The sequence below is a fragment of the Bubalus kerabau genome, chromosome 15, assembly GCF_029407905.1.
Source record: "Bubalus kerabau isolate K-KA32 ecotype Philippines breed swamp buffalo chromosome 15, PCC_UOA_SB_1v2, whole genome shotgun sequence".
Classification (NCBI taxonomy): Eukaryota; Metazoa; Chordata; class Mammalia; order Artiodactyla; family Bovidae; genus Bubalus; species Bubalus kerabau.
The window spans coordinates 14,049,235-14,066,282 of record NC_073638.1 but is presented as its reverse complement, the minus strand read 5'-3'; the positions used below and the strand labels follow the sequence as shown (position 1 = coordinate 14,066,282).

General features: G+C 43.0%; 1 protein-coding gene across 1 annotated transcript in view; it reads right to left on the bottom strand.

Moving 5' to 3' along the window:
- Positions 1-17,048, bottom strand: part of MAML2 (mastermind like transcriptional coactivator 2) — a 404,965-nt gene that overhangs the window by 206,928 nt on the left and 180,989 nt on the right. The window lies entirely within an intron of this gene.

The window sequence follows — 17,048 nt, the reverse complement described above, 5'->3', positions numbered from 1 at the left end:
AAATTTTGACTTTGAACAACGTGGAGGTTAGAGGTCCTAACCCTATGTTTAGTTGAAAATGAATTTAACTCGTAGTCAGCCCTTCACATACTCGGTCCCTCCATATACACGGTTCCTTTATATCCATGGCTTCCCTGGTGGCTCAGATGGTAAAGAGTCTGCCTGCAATGCAGGATACCCAGGTTCGATCCCTGGGTCAGGAAAATCCCCTAGAGACGGAAATGGCAACCCACTCCAGTATTCTTGCCTGGAAAATCCCATGGATGGAGGAGCCTGGCAGCATACAGGCCATGGGATCGCAAAGAGTTGGACAAGACTGAGCAATTAACAGTTTTATATCCCTGCATCCACGCATACAACCAACCTTGGGTCGTGTAACACCGCAGTGTTTATTTATTGAAAACGAAAATGTGTATAAGTTGACCTGTGCGATTCAAACCCATGTTATTCAAAGGTCAACTGTACTTTACTGCAGGCAATGTAACTGGATAAATCTTGGATTCATCCTTCACCAGCAACATGTTTTCAACTAATCACCAGAACATACACTAACTCTCAACTGGGATGCTTGCACAAACATCCTCTGTACAGGTTCACGTTGATAAACAGAATCGGCTGCCAAAAGCCTCTGCAACTTTTATTTACATATTATAGCTTTTGCTTTCCTTTAGAACTTCTAGAGCTGCCTCTTATCAGCGCTTATCCTGACTTTGTAAATGAACACTTAGGAAAACATCTCAGAAGTTTCTGAGACCACCCAACAACAAAGTCTTTTCAGTATGGGTTGTAAACAAGATTCAGTATCCTGGTTCAGTGCCATTTAACCAACTCTTACCAGTACCTGCTGGGTGCTGGGCACTGCAGACAGAAAGATGAAGATATCATTCTAATGAAGGGCAGGGCAGAGAGGCACGTAAACAGTAGTCATAATTCAGGATTACATGTGACAAGACAGCCATATGCAGGGAGGGATGCAGGGAGCAGAGAGGGCACTTCAGCCTAGTCTACATGCTCCTGGTAAGACATTCTGGAGGAGGCGTCAGGTGAAGTGACTTCACTTTCTGCGTCCATGAAGCCCCACAATTTGTAACACTGGCCTCCAGGCCCTCAATTTACTCTGCCAGGGGCATGCGGATCCTAATGCTCTGCTTTCTCTTGGGTACAGCCATGCAGAGAATGCTTCTCTGCTTCTTCAGAAGGTAAATCTCACCCATTAGGCTTTCCTGGTGCCCAAGCCTTGAGAAAGGTGTCTGCCTAAACTTGGAGTCTAGTTGGTGAATTAAGTCTCCCACCGTAGTCCTTTTTTTTTTTTTTTTAAATTAAAAATGGTGATATTTTCTACTGTATCACAACTTAATATTCCGTAGTAACCTATACGGGAAAAGAATCTGAAAAAAATGGGTATATGTATACGTGTAACTGAATCTCTTTGCTGTACACCTGAAACTAACACAACATTGTAGATCAACTATGAAAGTGAAAGTGTTAGTTGCTCAGTTGTGTTTGACACTTCTGTGACCCCATGTACTGTATATAGCCCATCAGGCTCCTCTGTCCATGGAATTCTCCAGGCAAAAGAATACTGGAGTTGATAGCCATTCCCTTCTCCAGGGAGCAAACCCGGGTATCTTGCATTGCTGGCAGATTCTTTACTGCCTAAGACACCTATACTCCAATATAAAATAAAAATCAAATTAGAAGAAGAATGGTGATGCTTCTCAATTTGTTTGGGACTCAGTGGGACAGAGGAATGCTGTAGCTTGTCTCCCTCAGAGACTCCAGCAGAGATTAGTAGCCGGGTTGAGTCAGAAAGGCTGATCAGGGGACTTCCCTGGTGGTCCAGTTGTTAAGAGTCCGCCCTCCAATGCAGGGCATGTGGGTTCGATCCCTGGTCAGGGAACTAAGATCTCACGTGCCATGGGGCAACTAAGCCCGTGCACTGCAACGAAGAACCCGCCAGCCAGCACAGCCAAAAACAAAAATAGGTAAAATAAATAAATATTAAAAGAAGAACAGGAAGAAAAGGTGGAGGAAGAAAGGTCCTGGGAATGCTGGTGGGGCTCAGAACGATCTGAGTTCCATCTGCCTTCTTGCTGGTTATGGTTCTTCAAAAGGCCCTTTAGGGCAGGGTCAGACCGTCTATTAGGAGACCTCGTGCATTTCTCTGCATCTCATTTGCCTCTAAACCATACCACGCACTGGACAAGGCTGTAACAATTCACTAAGAAAACCTAGGGGGAAAATCTTGGGCTCAGCAGAATGGCCTGGTCACATATTCAGTCATTACCTCCGCCTCACTTAGAACAGGGCTTTGTGCTGTAAGAATGCCTGGGAGGCATCGTCACTTCTTTAGAGAAAGGGCAACAGAAGGAACCTTCCCTGCCCTGCCCCCTCCTGCTTTCGAGAAAGCAGAGATTAGTGAGCTAACTCATGATCTAAACATATCCAGCCCACACGGCCCGGGCAAAATAATTGCAGCCCGAACAATGGCTCCTGGCTGATGTAGGTCTCAGACGTAAGGGCGGTGTGGCCTCTTTGGATTGAGTACTATCAAGTATTACAAGAGGAAACATAAAAGAAAACACAGCACATAAACAAGCTCCCTGGATCACTGACATAACGAGCTCTTTCACTTTGCTTGGTAAACCCCACAGAGCACAAGGGTTCTGCTGACCACCCCCCGCCGCTTCCTATTTCCAGCTCATCGAAGAACTGGCCCTCCGCCTGCCTGCAGACAGGAAGTGCTCCTGGTTTGCTGACACGCTTCGCCTCCGTCACCCAGGGCCTCCATCTGTCCACATGGTCAGATCTCTTCCCTGACCAGGTAGAGGAGCCCCTTTTCTTCTGAGTCCTGCTCGCATCTCTCCCTCAACCCCCTGCGTGGCCTGAAGATGGCTCATACTGGCTCCGGGCCCAGACAGCCTCCTCCCCTCTCCACCCACCACACAACAAAGGTTCGTTAAATTAGTCACTTGGACTTTCCAGAGTGAAGCTGAAGGTCACTTGCTGTAACTGTCAGCCGGTGAAGAGGCCTCTCTGGGGGACGTTTTGGAGCCACTGTTTCCTTGTTGGACGCTTGCTCTCGCCGCCATGCTCATGCGCCCAGATGGCGCATGCGCGCAACGGCCCTCCAGCGAGCAGCCAAGAGCGCCCGCCCGCCTGATACCCAGAGCTCCCCAGTGGCGGCTCAGGCTCCCATCCCTGACAGGCCAAGTCAGTTGCCTAAACTGCTTTTTGTGCTTCATTTTTTCCAACTTGAAAAACAAGGATACTTAACTTCAGCGCAGGGTGACCTGAGGACATATTAACCAGTTTCTGAAAACCATCTAAAGAGTTTGACCAGAGGAGGTAAAGAACGGTCCCTGTTCATCCAGAAGCACTGAGATTAAATAACTACAACAACAACTCTCCCTACTTCGTTGGGGCTGAAAAACAAATTACTGCTGAAAGCAAACCGGGGTCCCTTTATATAATGTTTCATCTCCAAGTTAGAACTTCAGTATTATGAGGCAATAAAAACAAAACACAATGGAATCCTAAACTCAGTGTTCTCTTGGCCCCGTGTCTCACTTGCACTGGTGGGTGGACTCTGTAATTACACTGGTTGAGAAGTACCCAGCCACGTCTCACTCGGGCGGCCAGAGCAGACTCCGCACTGTATTAACAACAGCAGTCATTGGAGAGAGCCATTCCAATGGCTTCCCTGGCAGCATTGTTACGATGCGGCAGAGGAAGAAAGTGCCAGAAAGCCAGACACTACAAGAAGAGACTGATAAACATTCTGTGCTTTGTATGTCTCTCAAAGCTGGCATTTGGAGAATGCAGTGAAGTTTCTAAACTCCAGAAGCAAAGATGTATGTAGGAATGGATCAGATCTAGACTACACAAGCTTCATTTCTGACAGGGAGTGGTTGCTGGTTGAGAGAGGGGATGTCCCACTTGATATTTCAATGTACAAAGTGAAGGACTTTCCCTAAAACATCTTGACACAAACATCATGGAGCTTTGTCCATGAAATCACAGAAAATACAGAAAACATTGTTTATCTATCTGTGTCTAGAGTAGGAAATGGCAACCCACTCCAGTATTCTTGCTGGGAAAATCCCATGGACAGAGGAGCCTGGCAAACTACAGTCTGTAGGGCTGTAAAGATTCGGACACAACTGAGTGACTGAGTACACACACATATCTAACCACTAGTGGTCTTTGGAACAATGGCAGGTACTACAGTAGGAAAGTAGTTTTAATCATGAACATGGGGACTTTGGCAGATTCTCATCAGCCTTCTGTTGAACTAAATGCTAGCTCTTCTACCACCACTGGTTAGTCAACTAACAAGAATGACATGCAGGAGGCATGAAAATCATATCTTTTAAGTTGTCTCTTGCTATATAAAATTGGACTCTTGCAAGTAGCCAAGGAAATGGCAACCCACTCCAATATTCTTGCCTAGAAAATCCCATGATGGAGGAGCCTGGCAGGCTACAGTCCGTGGGGTCGCAAAGAGTCGAACACGACTGAGTGACTTCACTTTCTAAGTAACCAAATAATTTTACTTATCTATCCACCCTTATGGCAGAAAGTGAAGAGGAACTAAAAAGCCTCTTGATGAAAGTGAAAGTGAAGAGTGAAAAAGATGGCTTAAAGCTCAACGTTCAGAAAATGAAGATCATGGCATCTGGTCCCATCACTTCATGGGAAATAGATGGGGAAACAGTGGAAACAGTGTCAAACTATTTTTGGGGGCTCCAAAATCACTGCAGATGGTGACTGCAGCCATGAAATTAAAAGATGGTTACTCCTTGGAAGGAAAGTTATGACCAACCTAGATAGCATATTCAGAAGCAGAGACATTACTTTGCCAACAAAGGTCCGTCTAGTCAAGGCTATGGTTTTTCCTGTGGTCATGTATGGATGTGAGAGTTGGACTGTGCAGAAGGCTGAGCTCCGAAGAATTGATGCTTTTGAACTGTGGTGTTGGAGAAGACTCTTGAGAGTCCCTTATACTTCAAGAAGCTCCAACCAGTCCATTCTGAAGGAGATCAGCCCTGGGATTTCTTTGGGAGGAATGATGCTAAAGCTGAAACTCCAGTACTTTGGCCACCTCATGCAAAGAGTTGACTCATTGGAAAAGACTCTGATGCTGGGAGGGATTGGGGGCAGGAGGAGAAGGGGATGACAGAGGATGAGATGGCTGGATGGCATCACTGACTCGATGGACGTGAGTCTCAGTGAACTCCAGGAGTTGGTGATGGACAGGGAGGCCTGGTGTGCTGCGATTCATGGGGTCGCAAAGAGTTGGACACAACTGAGCTACTGAACTGAACTGATACTTATGATCTTTCATTAACATAGATAAGTAGATATAAAGCTCACATATGTGGTTCACAAACATTTCAAAGAATCCAAATAAAGAAAATTCTTAAAGTCTATGTATTTGCTGTTATACACCTCTGTGGGTAATAACTTCTGTAACCTTACTGCCTGATCATTTAAGATTGCATTTCGTTTTTTCTTTCCTTTCATTTTTAACCCCTTAAAGTACCTATTTCAGACTTCAAGAGGAGATCCCTGATTCTTGTATTCCATTCTGTTTTAATTCAGCTTAAGGAGAATTATCTATTGTGTTTCCAGGGCTGTGGTTTTAGTATTCAAACAAAGTATAAATCACATTTCCTGTTCTCAAGGTATTTCAAGTCCTGTAGGGAAGGCAAGGCTAAACACAAAACATGTTTTTCTGAGAGGGTACGATTACTGCTAAAATGAATTATATGGATAAGAGGTGCTGCAGAGTCGCATAGACTCCAAGGTTTGGTGAACACTTATAGTTTATTTACAAAAGAAGAGAGTCTCAATTCTCATAGTCGGTTGACATGTGTTGGTTTCCCTAACATGGTGGACCACCCAGTTGTCCTCTGGCTTTGTTTTGTCGGTCCTGGGGTGACCAGGCCCACACATGGAGACAGGCTCTGAAAGCAAGATGCTGCCCAGGTTGACCATCTGTCTAGGTTTTCCTGTGTGACACGGGGGATGTCCGGAGTGATCGAGAATGCTCTCAAAGGTCAGCACACAATGAGCTGCTTGGGAGAGTGTCCAGAGCTGGCAGGATTCTCCACTCCTCAAACCTCTGCAAAGTCTGATGCTAGGTAAAGAAGAGTAGTCTTGAAATCAGAACAGATTTCTTTTGTGGGGTGAAGGCTGTAATTGGCAAGTCCTAATTTATGTATGAAGCCTATTTTTTAATTTCACAGAGGAGCTGTCCCGAGGTTCAAGCTAGAATGATCAGGAGTGAGATGACCCTGCAGGGAATAAGCCAAGGGCATTGCTCTTCCATGATCCTCCAGCTCTTGTTAAAATTCTCATTTAGAACACATATCATTCAAATGCCCAGGTAGATGGAATTTGTTAAGAGGATATGGGTAAGCCTTTTTCTCAGCCTTACCTTTTGGGAACGGAAATAAGATTTGCTGTGTTAGCAAAATAAAGCCTTCTTTGGGGGAAAAAGTCAACAGTAGAGGGAAAATGTGAAAATTCCCAAAGTTGTGCCTTTGAGCCTTCCTAATTAACACAAGAGCACAGCTCTCCTTCTGTTTCCTGTTGACTAGTGGGCAAAGGGAGGCTGCTCTTCCTTATGATCCACAGATGTGAAAAATATTGATTTGTAAGAATCCCTGAGGCCCTAATGAAATTAATATGATTTTCATAAATACAAATTGTATCAGAACTGTTGTCATAGAAACTTGAGTGGGAAGAACAGAAAAGGCAGGGAAAAGTGGAGAAATTGGTGACTAGTTCTGGCTCAGAGTGTTATGGTCCCTTGAGTCTTACTGCGAAGCAGTGATCTTTCTAAATGTAAACTTCATTAAAAGGTTTACCATCCACACTTCATCCACTTGCTGAAGTCCCTGTAGCAAGAAGTTCAATGCTTTTAAGTCAGCAACCCGGAAGTACCTACCCAGAATAATTTGCTGTCGGTCCCTTACCCCATCTCCTAGCAAGCCGAATTCAATTACCAGCCAAATTCCTAATCCAGTGTTTCTCAAACTTTAGTGAACAAAACAGATTGCTGGTCCCCACCCATGGGGTAGTGCCTGAGAATTTGCATGGCTAATATATTCCCAGGTGATGATGGCCTGACACTGCTGGTCCAGGGACCACGTTTGAAAGAGCCACAGATCCATTGCCTCTACTCAGTATGCCCATTCCACTTTATGTAAAATAATACCACATTCTGAATTTAGTATAGTTAGTTGGCATGCCCTGCACTGTAGTGTTTGTGGTCTTGAATTAGGAAACAGTATATGTTCTAATAAACTTTGTTACTCTCTTGCCTACTCGGAGGCTTTTTCACTATAGAAAGGGATCAATAAGAGTTTGTTGTTAAATCAGGGGCAAACCAGGCAGAAATGACTTATCTTCAGAGCCTACAAAATCCCTGAGATGCTTATGATTACAGAATGCACAGAGCTACTTACAGCAGGGGAGGAGCCCCGGCTTCTTCTGCTTCCATGGACCCTTCAGGAGGCCATGTACCTCTTCTTTCCCTTTGCAAGTATTCCTGTCATTTGAGCTTGGTTGACAGTAAGGGGTCAGAAAGCCCTGTACTTTTAATTTAATTTTAATTTTATATTGGAGTGCATTAATTTGCAATGTTGTGTTAGTTTAAGGTGTACAGCAAAGTGGTTCAGTTATACATATGTGTGGATAGTTGCCAGGTCGTGTCCAACTCTATTGCAACCCCATGGACTGTAGCCCGCCAGGCTCCTCTGTCCATGGGATCTCCCAGGCAAGAGTACTGGGGTGGGTTGCCATTTTCTTCTCCAATACATATACATGCACCCATTCTTTTTCAGATTCTTTTCTTATATAGGTCATTACAGAATACTGAGTAGAGTTCCCTGTGTTATACAGTAGATCACTATTGGTTATCTATTTTATATATAGTGGTATGTATATGTTAACCCAGAACTCTTAATTTATCCCTCCGACCCTCCCCCACCTTTCCCTTTTGGTAACCATAAACTTGTTTTCTATGTCTGAGTCTGCTCTGTAAATAAATTAGTTTGTACCATCTTTTTTAGATTCCATGTATAAGTGATGTCATATGATATTTGTCTTTCCTCTGTCTTACTTCACTTGGTATGATAATCTCTAGGTCGATCCAAATGGACTTATTTTATTCTTTTAATAGGAAATCCTGGTTTTGAATGCAACTGTAATACTTATAAACCCCATGGACTTTGATAAGTTGATTGACTTAAGCTTCAATTTGCCCATTTCTAAGATGAAGTCTAATGATCCCTAATTTACAAATTTTTCTTAAGGAGTAAATAGAATGATGCATAGAATCTGTGTAGCTCTGTGCCTGCAACCGTAGGGACTCGCTTATACAGCCTCTGTTATTTATCACAAACACAAATTTGGGGGGCAGTGTAGTTTGCTCTGCACCCTCTAGGGGTGACCCTTGGTGCCCACTTGCCTATAAATTACTCTACATGCTTGACAAACGGCTGCAGGATAACCTGCGAGTCACTGCACCTTTCTGTGAGTATCAGTGACCCCAATTTCAGCTGAGGGGATAAATCTTCTTCCATTTTAATAAAATTTCTCAAGCGTCAGTGGAAAGTAGAAATGTCACTGCAAGAAGCCTCTAGAAACTGCAGAGCTGAGAGTGGAGAGCATCCCTGAGGACTAGTCTCTGAGAAGATGCCTGTGTCTTGTGATGGGGAACATTTAGAAGCTGAAACAGTACGAATGTGGTGGGGAAAGCAAGGGAATTCAATCTCCTCGGCCTCCCCCACACAAATCAATCACCAAGGAAATAGGCATTTGAGGAAAAAGTTCCTTTAGAATGTATTTCTATTTGTATTTCTATTACCTCATCTCATAAATCTCATTCCTTCCTAGTATGATTCCCTGAGCAGAACAGCCTGGATCTCTTACAGTCTCTTAAAGGGCTCATTTTTGGACTCTGTAAGACAGACAAAGGAGTCTTGGAATCCATCAGATGGGACGGGGGCAGGTTAGAGGACCCATGAAGGGTCACGTCAGGCTGAGAAGGGATGATGGGAAGCTGACCCTCCAAGTAGCGTCAAGTTTCTGGAATTTTCTACTCCTCTGCTGAAGGAAAAATTCAAGGCACTACAAACATAATTAGAAGATCTGCACTGTAACTTTTTAAGACTGTATTGTTTCACGTTCGGCATCCATATGTCTTGAATTTTAGTCAACAGGCACAGTATCACATTTTATTCCTCTGTTTGAACGGCATCGTTGTGTCCAGAAGCTTCCCATAGTTTAGCTCCCAAATTATATCACCCAGCTTTCCTCGTCTCCCACATGATGAAAACTGGGGTAATTTTTGGTTTGGGAAATACAACCATTGCAATACACACCTTTCATTTTGCGAATGAGGAAAGTTGTATCTTACTACAGGTTGGTGTCAGCAACAGGGGACTGAAATCCAGTTTTTCTGACACTCAATGCATTACTCCCTTCTAATACACTATGCAGCCATCATATTCATTTTAAGCTTTCAAAAGGCTTTTTCTTTAATTAAAGAAGCACTTTTAATCCTGACAATATACGTGTTGATCCTGACAATATACATGTATATATATATAATTTAACTTTATTAACTTTACATATATAAATATATATGTATAACATCATTGGGGGAATTCTCTTTACTTTATCAATCTTAATTTTTATTTTATTTTACTTTATTTTTGTGTGTATGATCAGCATATCCATGCAGAATCAGGCCAGAACTGTTTTTGCATCTATGAGAGGCTGATCAAATCAAGTGTTGGAATCTCTATTTGGCCTAAAACAAAGCATTTCATATGGCTAACAACATACTCAGAAGCCTTCTCCTCCAGGTCTAGCACCTTCTATGTTCCAAGGACGATACTAGGTATTACATATTAGAAATTAATAAAAAAGGTAGATCCTACCCTTTACAATTGAGCTTAAGCGACCCAAGAAAGGGTGTCTAGGAAGGGCTCTTAGGCTGTCTTGGATACAAAAAACCCCCCAAGGTCTGGTGCAGTTTAATTAAATGACCATCCTTCCCAATTAGCCATGAAAAACACTGCTTGTATAACTATGTCATTATCACTTCCTGCCTGGATTAGTGTAATCCATGATATGCAAGCCTTCTGTGCTCCAGCATTTCCTCTGGGGATTTGCAACTTTTGCAAAACCCCAGCTTTAGAATGCTGGCTAGAGCCAAAGCTTCATTACTCACATTACTCCTGTGCCAAGCGAGCTTCCTGTGCTTCCTTGACGGTGGAGCGCACACTGCGAACACTCTACAGTTAGGAGGAAGAGCAGAGAGCGCTTCCCCAAACCCGGGGCTGTCTCGGCAGTTTAAGCACATACTTCCCGCACCCCAAGCAAAAGCTGGCAAGTGCCAGCCCCAGACGACATATGTGTTCATCTCCTGTTGCCTGTCAAGGAAAAGCTGGATCCCATAGAAATGATTCAGATCCTCAAAGGGATCGACAGGGTTCTTTCTTCCAACTCTACAATTTTGTTTTTCTAGAACAGTTATTTCCTGAGGGCCTTCCTCATATAGGACAATTGTCTTTATCCTCATAATATCATTTTTTTTTCAATCAAAAACTCACATTTTTTTCAGAAATGAAAGAATACTACAGATCAATTAGAAATATTTCAAATGAGAAAACTGTTGCTGAGAAAAAAAGAGAGAGAACATAGACAAGGTCACAGCAAGGATTAGAATCCAAGTCTCTTATCTGAAGAACTACTGGTGGGAAGGAGGGGACGTATGGCTGATTCATGCTGATGTACGGCAGAAACAAACACAATATCGTAAAGCAATTATTCTCCAATTTGAAAAAAAAACAACAACTGCTGTGTCCTCTCTCATAAATAGTTCAGATTCCAGTGACCTGTGCTATATGGTCCACCTTCTCCCTCTACATTTATAGAGAGGGCCGTTTCTAACTATAAGCACTCCAGCTCCTCGGTACTGTAATGGAAAGGGTTCTGAATTCCAAACACCATTTCTCATTGATAATATTGCTCAAGTAAATATCTCAAAATAGATTTTCAGCACCAGAGCAGGAAGACGCCCATGAAAGGAAGTCTCAGCTTCTGAAAAAAATACCACCAGGCTTTCGCAAAGCCAAACTGTATGAAACAGATCAAAGAGCTTTACACTGCCTCTGGTTATGGTCACTTGATCTCTGTGAATCTAGTCATAAAAGCGCCAAAATTCAGAGGTGGGAGGGACTTCAGAGATCATCTTGTCAACTCCTTCAGTTTAAAGGTGAAGAAAGTGAGACCCAGAGAACACAAGAGACTTGTCTCAGGCATAGAACTAGTTACAAGGAAACTGGTCTGTCTTTTCTCTGTCATGCTGTCCTATAACAAAAGGCCGAGGCCACCTGATATATTCAGTGGTTGTGCCAACAAAGCACTTGCTATTGAGCTCTTTACATGAAACTCCCAAGAACGGAGAAGATGCTCTTGATTTTTTTAGAGTGATACAGATTGTGACGAAGCCCCAAAGTGACCCTGTCCAAAGCAGAAGACCAGCACATGCCAATTTGCAACAATTCCTGGACACAACACAGGAAAAAACCACCATCCCACAACATAGGAAAAAGAAAGAAAGAAAGAAAGAAAATCACCCCGTCATGGTCTCAAAAGAAGTTGAGTCTGAAATCTGATGTTCACCATTCACCACATACCCTTTGATGTACGATGCTTAAGACAGCTAGTGTGGCACTTTCATAACTAAAGCGAGTACAAAAAAATGTCAAGTTCTGCTTTAAAAACAGTAACACTCCCCACAGAACTGAGTAGGGGAGAAATTAACCCACCCTTTCTGTTTCTCTCTTCACTGAACTTGGGCAATTTATTTCCTTAAATGTCTGGTGCTCAGAATTTTCAGGGGTAAGAACTTTGTAAAATAACAATTTTTACTAGAAAATTGCACATAATTATTATAGAAAATTTGAAAAAGACAGAAAGTCATCAAATAGATTAAAACCAATCCAAACCAAAACATCAAAAACCAAATAGATCTATATATTTACCATCTGTAGATAAATAGTTACTTAAAAAAAACTCTATTAATATTTTAGCTAGACATGCATACACATAGATATTTTTTTCAAGGAAATTGGCCTCACATCATTATATATTGTTTTGTAGCCTGTTTCTCCTTATTTTCACATTACAACTTATCAAGAACCTTCTTTTTTCCAAGTAGTTATCAAACTTGACTGAACATGAGAATCACCTGGATGGCTTGTTAAGACAGAGTTCGAGTCCCAATTCCAGTTTCTAATGTAGTACCTCTATGGTGAAAGTGAAAGTGAAGTCGCTCAGTCGTGTCCGACTCTTTGCTACCCCATGGACTGTAGCCTACCAGGCTCCTCTCTCCATGGGATTCTCCAGGCAAGAGTACGGGAGTGGGTTGCCATTTTCCTTCTACCTGTATGGTAGAGATCCATAATTTTCATTTCTAAAAAGTTTCTAGGAGATATTGATGTGGCTGGTTGGGGAACACACTTGGAGGGCCGTGGTTGTAGTACAATGTAACTTTTCTTTCTTTTTTAATTGAGGTTGTACGTAATTAGATTCTCACAACAGAGTACCAGCATCTCATTTTCTGATTTCCTTGAGCAACTCAGGATATTGTAATTTTTAAAACACCTTTACTAACTTGAAAGGAGAAAAAACAGCATGGTATTGTTGATTTTATTTATATTCCTTTGACATCAGTTGAGGTTGAACATTGCCCCCCTGACATATTTATTTGGCATCAGTATTTATGATTTTGTGAATTGCTCTGCCTTAGGCAGGGTATTTATGTAGGTATCTCGCATAGCACAGACCATGAGGACATCGGCCATCTTAATGGACACAAGGAAAAATCCTAAGTAAAATGTTATTTCCCTACAATTCTCCTTAAACACCAGCATTCACTTCTCTCTCTTTTACACACACACACACACAATACCCCTCAAATTGTGAAAGACTGCCAGGCTATGGGCAGTCCCAGGGAAACTTCCACTAACGTGGCAAAAACACACCAGCCTAAAAACGCCCAACTGAATTTGGTGAGTCAGGTCTACTACAAATAGCCAATCGAACTGAGGTAAAGGATAAGTGTTACAATGTTTATGGAGTTAAATTTAAAAGAAGGTGGTTATCTTACCTAATAGGTTTTTCTCCTTGTTTTCTGCTCTGCTCTTGGGGAGGCTCATGGACTCAGCGGAGCCGTGGCTCCCATGCCAAGTAGAAACTGGAAGGAAGAAGGTCTGAGGAGAGAACTGTAACTGCTGATCTTTGAAAACTTTCCTAACTTGCCACCATGGAAGCCTTAAGGTCGAACACCAACAGCTAAACTTTTGGTGGAGGATTCTGCACTCTCAGGCTCTTTGGCATTGACTGGGAGAAATGTCATATATAGATTTTCACAGCTGAGGGAGAGCTGGTGCCCAAAGCATCCACTACCAAAGCACTGTGTTCTAGGTTTCAGCTTTTAGTTTGCGGGGCTTCCCAGGTGGCACTAGTGGTGAAGAATCTGCCTGCCAATGTGGGAGACTCAAGAGACACGGATTGTGTCTCTGGGTTGGGAAGATCCCCAGAGAAGGGAATAGCAACCAACCCCAGTATTCTTGCCTGCAAAATTCCAGGGACAGTGGAACCTGGTGGGCTACAGTCCATGGGGTTGCAGAGAGTTGGACACAACTGATCACACACAAACTCACACCTAAATAGGCCAGAAAGCAAAAATACACACACACACACACACACAGAATTTTTAAGAATTTTCTTTTCCTAAAATTCTTCCGAATAAATACTTAGTGGACTCTTCCACTAGACCAGCATAATTTGAAGTTATCTTTCTCTGCTTTGTTTGCCGTACTGACTGCCCACCTCTTAAAAGCATAGTTTTATGAACACTTTCTTAGTCCTCTTCTCTTTCCCCTCAATACTTTCTTCCTAAGGATGTTCTTTGCTCCCACGGCTTCAACTCCTATCCTTAGGCTGATGGCGCCAAACATCACGACTCATCGGCAAATGCACTCCTCCACCATCTCGATGAATGCCCTCTGGGAATTTAGTTTCACTGGAAAGATTGGAAAAGCTGACAGAAGATGCAAACCTCACCTGTTTAAAAGCAAACTCTTTAACTCTCTCCACCTCAAACTTTCCTTTTTATTTATTTTAATTTTTATTTTATATTTTTATTTTCCTCATTTCAGTTAGTGGCATCCCCACTTACGTTAAAAATCACAAGTCTTATCTGGATATCCTGTATTCGCTTAGTCTTTGAATCCTGCCTCCTCGGCCTCAAGCATACGTCTCTTGTTGGTCCCTCCCTGTCTACCCCCTGCCCTTAGGCGTTAGCTCAGACTTTTCTAGTCTCTGACCCTCACCACTTCACCCCTCCTGGCTGGCCTTCCGCCTGGTACACTTCACTCCAATTCACTTTCTGCCTTCAAAATGGCCTCAAGAGGTGCCTTCCTGTTAAAGGAATCTGATCACCTCACTCCCTGGCCCAAAGATGGCTGCCCAGAGGACTAATCTAAATTCTTCCGCGTGGCATCGAAGACTTTCCACTCCCACCTCCTCTTCCTCCCTCCTCACTTCACTCCACCAAGCCTCCCTGGCATGATTTCCTCTAGTCACATGGAATCTCTGTTCCCAGAACAAGAGCCATTTTTAACCATTCACGCCCCTGGGTTGTGTGCATTCTTCTTCCTCTTATTTGTCACAAAATTTCCTCCTTATCTTTCCTCCTTATCCTGAAATGAACCACTTCATTCATTGATTCATTCACTCATTCAACATAATTATTTTTAGCATCTAATAATTGCAAAAAAAAAAAAAAAAATTGTGCTAAAGGAAGCCAAACAAACAGGATCCCTGTTTGCGGGGAAGTATGAATTCTTCTTGAAGACTTTCTGACACTTTGGGCAGTTAATGATTTCCTCTTTACCTGCATAGCATTCTGGTCATACCACTATGATGGCAGTTGTGTGTGTATTAGTCAATCAGTCCTGTCCAACCCTTTTCGACCCCATGGACTGCAGCTCGCCAGGCTCCTCTGTCCATGGAATTCTCCAGGCAAGAATACTGGAGTGGGTTGCCATTTTCTCCTCCAGGGATGATGGCAGTTAATAAACCATAATGTAATTAAGTCTGGATTCCTGATTAGACTCTGAGCTCCTTGGATAAGGGGTGAAAGGCTTGCATTGATGATGGAGACTCACTCATCTTTATACTTGAGGAGGCTCTTCAGTGGAGTGGTTAAGGTCATGAGTTCTTAGACAACTACCTGGGTTTACATTCTGCTTCTACCATTTACAAGCTCTGTAACTTTAGACAATTTAAAAAATCTCTCTGTGCTTTGGTTTGTTCCTCTGTTAAATGAACATAATAGTAGTAATCCATAGTGTTGTAAGGATTAAAGGAGTTAAAATATGAAAGCAATTACATAGAATATGGTAGATACTCCATTTCTATTAATTCTATTAGACTGCTAGTGATAGAAAGCCCTTCATAAAAGCTGACTTAATGAGTGGATGGATATTATTAAAGTATGATAAGATTTATCTATTTATCTACCTTACTCTAAGATTATATCACCTTATTCACAGGTATGAGAATGGTCAGGCCAGATGTAACAACCCACAGCCTAGGGCAGTGATTTTCAAGCTTTAGCATGTTTTAAAATCTCCTAAAGAACCTACTGGGGTTTCCCTGGTAGCTCAGCAGTAAAGAATCCGCCTGCAATGCAGTAGCTGCAGGAGATGTGGGTTCGATCTCTGGGTTGGGAAGATCCCTCGGAGGAGGGCGTGGCAACCCATCCAGTATCTCATCTGGAGAGTCCCATGGACAGAAGTCTGGTGGGCTACAGTCCATAGCATCGAAAAATGTAGGACATGACAGAAATGACTTAGCATGCATGCAAAGAGCCAATTGAAATTCATATTTCTGTCCCCTTTCTGACTTATTTTGTAGTCTGTCTGAGAATCTGCATTTGTAATAGCACTGTTTGGATGGATGATCCTTGGGGCACACTTTGAGAACTACCAGCCCTGGCTGGTACCTCAGACTCTTTCACCTGCTGCTAGTCCCAGGACTGCACATTCTCTCATGTGAGGAAAGAGTCTAGAGGGGTCCTGAAGATCAAGGTAATCTCACAGGATCCTTCTGTGGAAGGCAATCAGGGAGGGAAATGAAGTACATAAAATGGATTCTGTGGAGAGCTGCTACAAGGACATCCGCATCACAAAGCAAGGCTGATTGTGGGGGTGGATGAAAAATTTCCTAGTAATCCCTCTTGGGTTATTTTACAAGAACTGGCAACAGAATGATGGTATTTAGGGCACGTAGGTTTTGCTGTTCAGGGTTGAGCTTTATCATCAGTTTCATGTTGAGTTAATTTATGATTATTAATCTGCCATAAATTACCGATGTGACATTTGGAAGGTCACTCTGCCTTTCTGGGGCCTTTTCTTTCTATGAAAACTGGTTGGGTTAAAGTTTCTTTAACAGTGCTTCAATCCTCTTATTCGCTGACTCCTTGGCTGAGAACGGCAAGCCACCGACTGAAGGCCTGAAAGAATTCAGGACTCCCTTAAGAGAGAACAGTTGCCTTGGTATTAACCTCAGAGGCAAGTTCCAAATGTCAATCGATAGCAACACCCCCAGATTTTTAATGGTGAAGAGAGAGTGCCAGCTCCCCTGGGTGGTCTGCACCAGTGCTCAGCTGAAACAGGACCCAAGAAGCGCAGCTGAAACAAAGAACTTTTCTCTTCCCTCCTGCCCTGATGCTCCATCCAGCACGTTCTCCAAAGGCCTCACCCTCCCATCCTCAGGCTCTAGGGAAGGCCATCAGGAGGCAGGTACTTGAGCTACTCCTTCTTGAAGGATCTCGCTGGGGCCATCTGTAGGAAGGCATCTGCTCACACCCTTGGGAGCAAATCTGCATGCACTAGCAACAGTGAGTCCGTGCCTGTTTCTCTGGAAATCCAACTCCCATTCTTGACTTTTTT